We start from the raw sequence: 10,029 nt of genomic DNA on the forward strand, positions 1-10,029 counted from the left end.
TGCCTTTAATGCGACAGGATAGTGGAGAAAGACAGGAAGTGAGTGTGAGAGAGAGTCGGGGTGGGATCCGGAAAGGACCACGGGGCGGGAATCGAACCCAGGTCGCCCACGTACGGTGCAGGTGCCCCAGCCAGTTGCGCCACGGCTGGGGACCACGGTACATTTTTCTGACCACATTCTAGACATTGTCAATGGAGCGTTCTACTAGCATTGTCAATGTTTATTATTAACTTGGTAGCCCTTGGATACTTTTCGTTGGGGGAAGTGCTGTGTTGGAAGGTGCACTCACATTTTTAGTTTAGTTCAGTGATGGCCAAAAGTATTGGCACCCATGCTAAAGTTGACTGAAAAGAGGAATATAAAATCATCTTTTGGAAATTGATCTTAATGCCTTAAGTGAAAAATGAGGAAATATCTAACCTTTAAGGACACCAATTTTCTTAGTGAATGAATAATGTATCATAAATAAATAAATGTTCTTCCTTAAAATACAGGGGTCATAAGTATTCCCACCACTATGTTAAATTCCCATAGAGACAGGCAGATTTTTATTTTTAAAGGCCAGTTATTTCATGGATCCAGAATACTGTGCATCCAGATAAAGTTGCCTTGGCCTTTGGAATTAAAATAGCCCCACATCATCACATACCCACCTCCCAATCAGTGGAAGGATATGTCCCGGTCAAAAGCTGAGCCACAGAAACTAAAACTGATTAACTTTAGTCGTCCAAAAAGGCATCTAACCGAGTTACCCCAATCTCATCGTGTTCCAACACTCCAAAACGTACCAGGTAGGTTTCACACAGCGCCACGAGTGATATCTCAATCCTAGTAGTAGGGTTTTTTTTTGTCAGGGCATCCTAATGGCAGATGATTGAACCAATCGGAGTACTTTCTGCCCTCAAGACATCGTTCAGTAAGCAAAACTTGCCAAAAGGCGCAACATTATGAGAAATAGTTTAACATACAACTTCCTTCTACTGTCCCACTCTTCCATTTGCCTAGATTTGGAATTACTTGCAACATGTATAATTGCAATGAGCAGATAAACACAACAGATAGGCCTGCATGTAAATAAATGAAGAGTTTGGTTCCAAAACGCTATCTCAATATCTCATTAAAAAGTTGTTTAAAATGTAAATATATATATATATGAAAAATTCGTTTTGGAACCAAACTCTTCAAATTATAAATACAATGATGGTGTTGCATTTTAATAATACAACAATACATACAAACCGTAGTAAGTTCACTGAAAAAGTTATATTAAAAATATACAAATATGTTTCCTACACACAGCAATTACATCTGATGATCTTCAGGCTCTGAAAACAATATGCCCAGATGCTGCTTTGTTTACAGCCATCAACACCGACATGGACTCTGACACAGACACAGCCTCTGAAACTGAATATGAACTCCCTGAACCTCTGACCGCTATGATCCATCTGCAAGGGACCGGTCGCCAGCTGAACTATAAGTTAAGTGTGAAGTCAGCTTTGAGAAAATGAGAGGAAGATGCACACTTACTAAACTGGAACATCTACAGGATGTGACTAAAGATCAGGCAAAGTGCACAACATGGAACATACACAGAGTAGGACATATAACTGGAAGTACTTTTAACAGGGTTGTTAGATGTAAGCAGTCTTCAGTTGAACATATAATGCAGTATGATGTCCAGGAGCTCACTGTACCAGCGGTCATGTGGGGAAGGCAAATGAAGATACTGCACGTCAGTGTTACGAAACGGAAATGAGGACTCACTCATGGACACATACACATTTCGATGTAAAAGCAGTGGGGCTAACTGTGAAAGCAGACAAGCCATATCTGGCTGCTTCTCCTGATGGTGTATTCTCCTGTGACTGCTGTGGAACAGGTTTACTAGAGATCAAATGTCCATACAGATACAGAGAGGGACTACAGGGGTCTGAGGCTGATGCTACCTTCTGCCTAGATGAACATTATGAGCTGCGCCATAACCACTCATACTACTCACAGGTTCAACTGCAAATGCCAATTGAATATGTGCAATTTCATGGTGTGGACAAAGAACATTAGCATCACCCGCCGGATATGGAGGGATGAGTGCTTCCTTGAAGAAACCTTTCCAAAGACCGAAGTGTTCTTCATGGACCACCTCCTTCCCGAGCTGGTCTGCCAAGACCCCCAGTTGGCTGCAGAGGTCAACTGTCCTCGTTGCAAAAGACCCGGCTTTGGCAAAATAATCACATGCAAAGACTGTTGCCAACAGTTCCACTACAAATGTGTGAACATTTTCAGACAGACAAAAATTGGATATGCGGATGTAAAGACATATTAGCCTAGGTGTATGCTGTACTGCACATGATGCCAAAAAAAAGTCAAGTCACACATTGTGGTTAAAAATATTCATTTTATTTTGTTTGTTACATTACATCATATTACAAATATCATTACACATCATCACACATACAGTTATACGTTTTTAACATTCTCTTGTTTTTACAATCATTCCATTGTACACTATGTTCAAGTTGTCACAACATCAAGCAGTGGTCCTTAAACTAGGGGTCAGGACAAGTGTGTGTGTGTGTGGGGGGGGGGTATAATGCATAAAAGAATTAAAGGGACTGAGGTCTAATCTCAATCTCTACCTGCACTATCTGAGACTCTATTTCCAGGGGACCACAGACCTCTTCAGGTTTGTGAGACCTGCACAAATGGTGATAATGTCATCCAGCATATCAACCTGGCTTATAGGTATGACACTGTTCAATATATGAAAATTCTTTAGCTGACCAATGACACGTTCTACGTGTATACGAACTGTCGGGACGTGTCAACGCACAAACCAGACAACTGTGACTTACCCTTAGTGAAGCTAGGGATTTTTAAGGTTGCCCCCACACTCGCCCACTCAAACTACATACTCCAAAAATTCATCCCGAAATTGCAATCAAATCGCGACTCTTGGACATTAGAGCAGAACAGCAGTTCATAGCTCTTATAGACTCCATAAATTTAGATATTTTACATCATCCCATTGATCAAATGGTAGAGGCTCTCAATCGTAAGTTAGGCGCTCTGCTTGACAGAGTGGCACCCTTAAAGACTAAAAAAAGGCCCTGTAGCAAACTGACACCTTGGATGAACGAAAATATCCATGATCTAAAAAGATCATGTAGAAAAGCTGAGAGAACATGGAGAAAAACTAAGTTACAGGTTCACCGTGCCATTCTAAAAGAAAAAATAGCAAATTATAATAGAGCTATTCGGAATGAGAGGAGGAACCACTTCTCTAAGGTAATTGCTGAAAACAGTGGAAACTCTAAGGTGTTGTTCTCTACCATTGATAGGCTATTGCATCAAACACCTTTTGATACACTCAGTCAGGCATCCTCTCTAAGATGCGAAGAATTGGCAGACTTCTTCAAAAACAAAGTCATTTCTATAAGGGAGGCTATTGGTAACACAAGTAATATGTTTGATAGTACACCCAAAAACAGCCCCCCAAAATTAAGGTCCTTTAGCACTATTACTCAATCTGAGCTTGGTAAAATTATAACTCAAACCGGCTCCTCAACATGTGTTTTAGATCCAATCCCTACTAGATTCCTCAAAAAAGTATATGATAGCTTAGCTCCCTTTTTTCTCAAGGTAATAAATACCTCATTAGAAACAGGTATATTTCCAACTGCTTTTAAAACCGCTGTTGTGACACCTTTACTTAAAAAGTCAAATCTTGACCATACCAATCTGAGCAACTACAGGCCTATATCAAATCTATCGTTTTTGAGCAAAGTACTTGAAAAAGTTGTTTGTAATCAGTTAAATACCTTCCTCAACGAAAACAGTATTCCAATCAGGTTTTAGATCAAATCACAGCACAGAAACGGCTCTAGTAAAAATAGTCAATGATCTCAGACTGGCTACTGACTCAAACAAAGTCTCAATCCTTATTCTTCTGGATTTGAGTGCGGCATTTGACACCATTGATCATAGCATCCTAATTCACCGCCTTGCGAAGTGGGTGGGTCTCTCTGATAATGCTCTAAACTGGTTTCAAACCTACATTACTGGCAGAGATTTTTATATCAGTCTAGGAGATCATGTATCTGAAAAACATGACTTGCCTTTTGGTGTGGCCCAGGGGAGCTGCCTTGGTCCCCTGCTATTTTCTCTATATATGCTTCCATTGGGAAACGTCATAAGTCAGCATAATGTAAACTTCCACAGCTATGCAGATGATACCCAATTGTATATTTCTGTGGAGCCAACTAACCCAGATGGCCTTTGCTCCCTCACTGCATGCCTAACCTCCATTAATCAGTGGATGAGCAAAACATTTTTTAAACTAAATGATGACAAAACAGAGGTACTTCTGGTTGGACCAAAACTAAAGCGAGATATTATTCTTAGTAATCTGGGGAACTTGGCACACCAGGTCAAACCAAAAGTAACAAGCCTCGGTGTCATCTTAGATGCAGAGTTAAGTTTTAAGCCCCATATCAGTAAAGTTACTCAGACAGCCTATTTCCACTTGAGAAACATTGCCAAAGTGCGGCCCTTTTTAACTCAACAAGATGCAGAAAAACTAATTCACGCCTTTATCACTAGCAGGTTAGACTACATGCAATGCACTTTTCACTGGTCTTCCCAAAAACATCTAAAGAAACTGGCACTCATACAGAACTCTGCGGCTAGACTTTTAACTAAGACTAAGAAGAGAGAACACATCACCCCTGTGTTGGCTGAACTGCACTGGCTCCCTATTTCCTATAGAATTGATTTTAAGGTTATGTTAATTACTTACAAAGCTCTGAATGGCATAGCACCTTCATATATCTCTGAGCTTTTAATATCTTATCAACCACAAAGGAAACTTAGATCATCCAATTCTAATCTTTTAATCGTACCCAAAGTGCTCCACAAGCAAAGTGGAGAAGCTGCGTTTATCCATTATGCCCCCAAACTATGGAACACCCTGCTTCTGAACATCAAGCAGGCGAGTTCAGTAAATATTTTTAAAAAAGATCTGAAAACATACCTGTACAGGAAAGCTTTTAGTTAACTCATCTTATCCTGTAGACTACTTTTTCAGATTATTCTACATCTGCTACTATTGGAGGGCGCAGCCAGCCAGAAGCAGATGGGCTCCCCCTATTTAAGTCAGGTTCTGCTCAAGGTTTCTTCCTGGAATATGGGAGTTTTTCCTTGCCACAGTTGCCATATGGCGTGCTTGTGGGGGGGTAAGAGAGTTAAGGCTGCCAGTCTTATGACGTCATTTTCTATATTTTTGATATGTTGCTGAGTGGATCATAAACAGCCCCAGCAATGAAGAAAAGTGATTGATAATGACTGACTGACTATTATTGTGTTACATGCTTCAAATGTAAAGCACTTTGAGCTGCATTCTGTGTATGAAAGGTGCTATACAAATAAAGCTTATTATTATAAAGCTTATTAACTCTTCTCTGATTAGGAACCCTCTATCTGCAAGTACAACATCCCCATGGTCAAGTTTGTTCAGAAAGTTTGAATCTAATGTTATTATTTTGTCTGAGGCCCGACCACCCCACCCATCAGACAGAAAGGATATGGAGCCTGCCGGTGTTATGCCAATTAAATATTTTATTGTGTTCTGGTGTTTGTAATTGGACCAAGTTTCAGCTCTGGCTTTCAAATTGTATGTTCTCTCTATGAAAATTTCGGTACAGTCAATTATGCATCTACAGTTTTTGAATTTGGGTTTAAATGATTTAGGCAAGTTTGCTCTCACTGCTTCCTTACTGGGCCAAATTACTAGAGGTTTTAGGACAGAGGACAGCAGGGGTACCCACTCCCTTAAAATGTTGGAAACAGTGGAGAAGGGAAGGCCGAATCTGTATCTCCTTATTGGAGAGGCCAAGCCTGATTTTCATGAGCACTAACCGGAGGTGGTTCTCCCATGTTAGTCCACCCCTCAGTGAAATAGCGCTTCTTTTGAGAATGCTCAAAAGCCATAAAAACACCTGTGCTGTTTGGAGACCGGTGAAGAAACAAAGTGCAGGGTCTGAAATGGAATCGAACCCGAATTTCGAGTTCCTCAGTTTCTCTTTCAGCTGCCGGTTTTCCTCTCGTACGGCCTCCAGCTCTTTTTTCACTGAGGAGTAGTCCTCCTGCAGCTCTCTGTATTGCCTTTCCAGTGTATTCTTCTGATGATGAAACAGATCAGTCTTGTAACCTTGGTGATAATCTACGTAACTGGGCGCTAACTTTTGGAGTTTCCCTCGTGGCTCTTACAGCTCTTCTTGGCCTGCTGAGACTCCATCACCCTGACCTGCCAAATGATGCTAGAACCCTCCTTAAGACCAGAATCACGTATAGCATAGAAACAAAATGTCAAGGACTCTATTACTATATTGGCATCCTGTCCTCCTTTAAGCAGAGGCTACGACAGGCATTTGAGTCATTTGCAGATGGCTGCACACTAAAACTCCAAGTCATTATCGATGGATTGCCCTTATTCAAGAGTAGCGGGATTCAGGTGTGGCCAATTTTAGGATGTTTAATAAGTTTTCCAATTAAAGAACCTGTTGTCATTGCATTGTTTTGTGGACCACAAAAACCAAAGCCAGCAGAAGTCTTTTGGGAAGACTTTGCTTCTGAGTTGAAAGAGTTGGAGAGTGGAATTGACTTTGAGGGCAAAAGGATTTTTGTTAAGTTAGATTCTGTCATTTGTGATACCCCTGCCCGGGCTTTTATAAAAAAACATTAAGAGTCACAATGGATATTTCGGATGTGATAAATGTTCCCAGAAAGGAGAGTATCTATCTGGCAGAATGACCTTTCCCTTAGTCTCTTGCCCACTCAGGACAGATGAATCATTTGCCCAAAAACATAATGAAGAGCATCACCAGGGCCCTAACCCTTTCCAGGGGTTGAACGTAGGGATGATATCTCAGTTTCCGGTAGATTATATATGCATTCTGTTTGCTTAGATGTTGTTAGGAAGCTTCTGAACATTTGGCTTAGAGGAGCTCTCAGATTCCGTTTACCTGCTTCAATTGTTGACCGAATGTCTGACAGTTTAACAGGTTTGCGCCGTTATATTCCGTTGGAATTTGCGAGAAAACCAAGGACATTGAGGGACATTGACAGGTGGAAGGCAACAGAATTTAGGATGTTTTTGCTGTACATTGGACCTGTAATTCTGCCTTCATATTTGGACACTAATATTTACAAAAATTCATGCTGCTGTTTTCCAGCATTGCCATTTTAGTAAGCCCAACCTTGTCCTCAATGCACTGGCAGTATGCCGAAAGGTTGCTCCATATGTTTGTTACACATTTCGGAGAAATATATGGCAGAGACGCAATTGTGTACAATGTTCATTCACTTGTACATTTAGCACAAGATGTAGGACACCATGGTTGTCTCGACAACATGTCAGCCTTTCCATACGAGAACCACTTACAAAGTCAAAGTCAAAGTCAAAGTCAGCTTTATTGTCAATTTCTTCACATGTTCCAGACATACAAAGAGATCGAAATTACGTTTCTCACTATCCCACGGTGAAGACAAGACATATTTTACCAATTTAAGTCCACAGACAAACATAACATTCAAGTAAACAAAAAAGTAAGTAAATAAGAGGGCACATATAATAATGAAAAAAATAAGAGCAGCAAAATTTGGTTGAAATTGTGCATAGACAGTCAAGACTCAAAAGACTTGTCAGAAAACCCCAACGCCCCCTCGCCCAAATATTATGTCGATTGTCTGAGCAAAATACTCATCAAATCACTGATAGAATATCAGTATCTTTGAAAAAGCCCCACTTTGTTGGACCAGTTCCAAACGACCTTGCTTCTAAAAAGGTTAAAGGGCAGTACAGCCAAATGGTTACTGACGATTGGACTATCAAAGTTTCAACAGGAAACAATGTATTTGCCATTGCTGATGACATTTGCAAGATCTACAACATTGTTGAGTGTCATGATGGCATTTATTTAGCTTTTAAAAGGTTTTCTGATAAGTCCATCTAAGTCCATTCAGTTCAGACATTCTGAATATCTACAGTGTCTCTCAAAAATCGGAACAATACATGTATGCCAAAGTGTCTGCAGTTGCATATAAATGTGTACTACTCCCCCACAGAAGAGGTTTTGCATCCATACCAGTTCTACATTCTGTGAAGTAGTTTGCAATTAAGTTTAGTGTAGTGTAGTTTAAAGTAGTTTGCTGTTTTTGAAGGATCAGTTGTTTGATAAATTCTAGTTTTTAAGTATTTTTGGGTAGGGTAACAGGTGATAGTTTGTTAGTTGTGGTTAGATGTAGTTTCTTAAGCATCATCTTCTACATTACATCAATTTTTATGTACATGTAAGTACACTTTCATGACACCAGTAAAATGTATTTTGTTAATAAAAATGCATGCACACCAGCAGTATAGTGTTTATAAAAGTTATTTACCATTCATATTTGAAACCTGATTATTTTCAAGGGGCTTTTTTCAGGCACAGTAAATGGCTAATATTGTTTTTTTTCTCTCTCTCTCTCTCTTTCTCTCAAAAGAATGTTCTGTGTTGTTCAATTTTTTGATGTGAAAAAGTCTGTGTCTGTGGTGCCCGAGTCCTGGTATAAAGACGGCATTGCTTTCTGGCCAAATTATACCAGTGACGAAAAGATCACTAAAGCGGTGAAGTCCGCAGAGGTCCCAGGCCTGAACTGGTCGAAGCATCCTGTGCTGAAAACATGGTATACATTTTTGAGTCACCTAGTTGTTATTATTACCTTGTACTGTGTCTCCCAATAGCCAGCAGTAACTATTTTGTTTATCAAGTTTATCTTGAGTCAAGATTAATGCTGCTGATTTACCTATGTAAATGTTCTTTTAGGTGACTTCCTGTCTGCCTGGCAAGGCATGAAGCAATCCCTGACATGCGACACATCAGAGCTAGACTCCGATGAGGAAAATGTGGGAGTTGGTCGAGGCAAAAGGTGCGCCTAAACCTATGTAAGAGAATCATGTTTATGATATGTCAGGTTTAAATGGATATAATACGAGGATACAAGGATTTTATTTGTCACGTACACATGGGCGGATTATGAACTTTCAGGCCCCTGGGCCCAGATGTATTAAGGGCCCCCCACTAATTGTCGTATATGTGGGAGGGGGGGTTTGGGGGCCCTCCCCCAGAATTTTTTTAGAATTTGTTTGATGTGATTTCCTGTATTCTGGTGCATTTTGGGGATGGCCAATACTAAATTCAATCAGATTCATAGCCTACATCCTGATTTGTTGATATTGAGGCAATGATTCCATGCAAAGGCTTGGGCTTCAGGGCCCCCTGACCCCTTGGGCCCCTGCAGTAATTCATCCCTGCACGTACATAGAAATACTAATGTAAGACATGTACTGAATTAGCATTTGAATGTTCAACTTGTCTGTACATGGGGTGAAAGAAGGAAATATCAGGTAAGTAATTTAATAAATAGCAATAATAAATTGCAATAACCAGTATTTGTCTGATTGTGGAAATTAATTGTTAAGCTGTTAAACTGCTGTTTTTTTATAACTCTTCTGTTCCTCATGTCACTAATATATCTCTAAAATATTTCCCTTATAACCCTTTCCTAATGATTTATGTTTATTTTTTAGCAAGCAACCAGCTCCAGGGCCATCCTACTTCGCCCAACCTCCACTCCCACCCCCTCCAGGGCCATCCTCATTTTCTCCACCTCCACTACTCACCCCTTCAAGGCCCCCTTCATTTTCTACACCTCCTCCTCAACAATTATTTCAATCTCCTTGTTCCTCTCAGAACTACACAGATCTGTCTGTCAGAGAGAGAGCAACGGAAATATTCATGCCCAGCATGAATATGGGCCGGTCTGGGAAAGACCCAATCATCTGTACACGTAAGTGAATTATTACACAGACATGGCATTAAGCTAATGAAGCTAATGAATGACGTCATCGACACGTTTGATAGATAGATAGATACTTTATTGATCCTCAGGGGAAATTCAAGGTCTCAGTAGCATACAGACAACACACAC

The 10,029-nt window shown here is 40.3% G+C and overlaps 1 long non-coding RNA gene across 1 annotated transcript; it reads left to right on the forward strand.

Annotated features, from left to right (window-relative positions):
- Positions 1–2,379: 2,379 nt before the first annotated feature.
- On the forward strand, positions 2,380–9,812 carry LOC121709366. Its single transcript, XR_006031925.1, has 3 exons — positions 2,380–2,813; positions 3,535–3,538; positions 9,802–9,812. It is a non-coding gene; the product is annotated as an uncharacterized LOC121709366 (long non-coding RNA).
- The last annotated feature ends 217 nt before the right edge of the window (positions 9,813–10,029 follow it).

Source organism: Alosa sapidissima, chromosome 5 (genome assembly GCF_018492685.1).
Source record: "Alosa sapidissima isolate fAloSap1 chromosome 5, fAloSap1.pri, whole genome shotgun sequence".
Taxonomy (NCBI): domain Eukaryota; kingdom Metazoa; phylum Chordata; class Actinopteri; order Clupeiformes; family Clupeidae; genus Alosa; species Alosa sapidissima.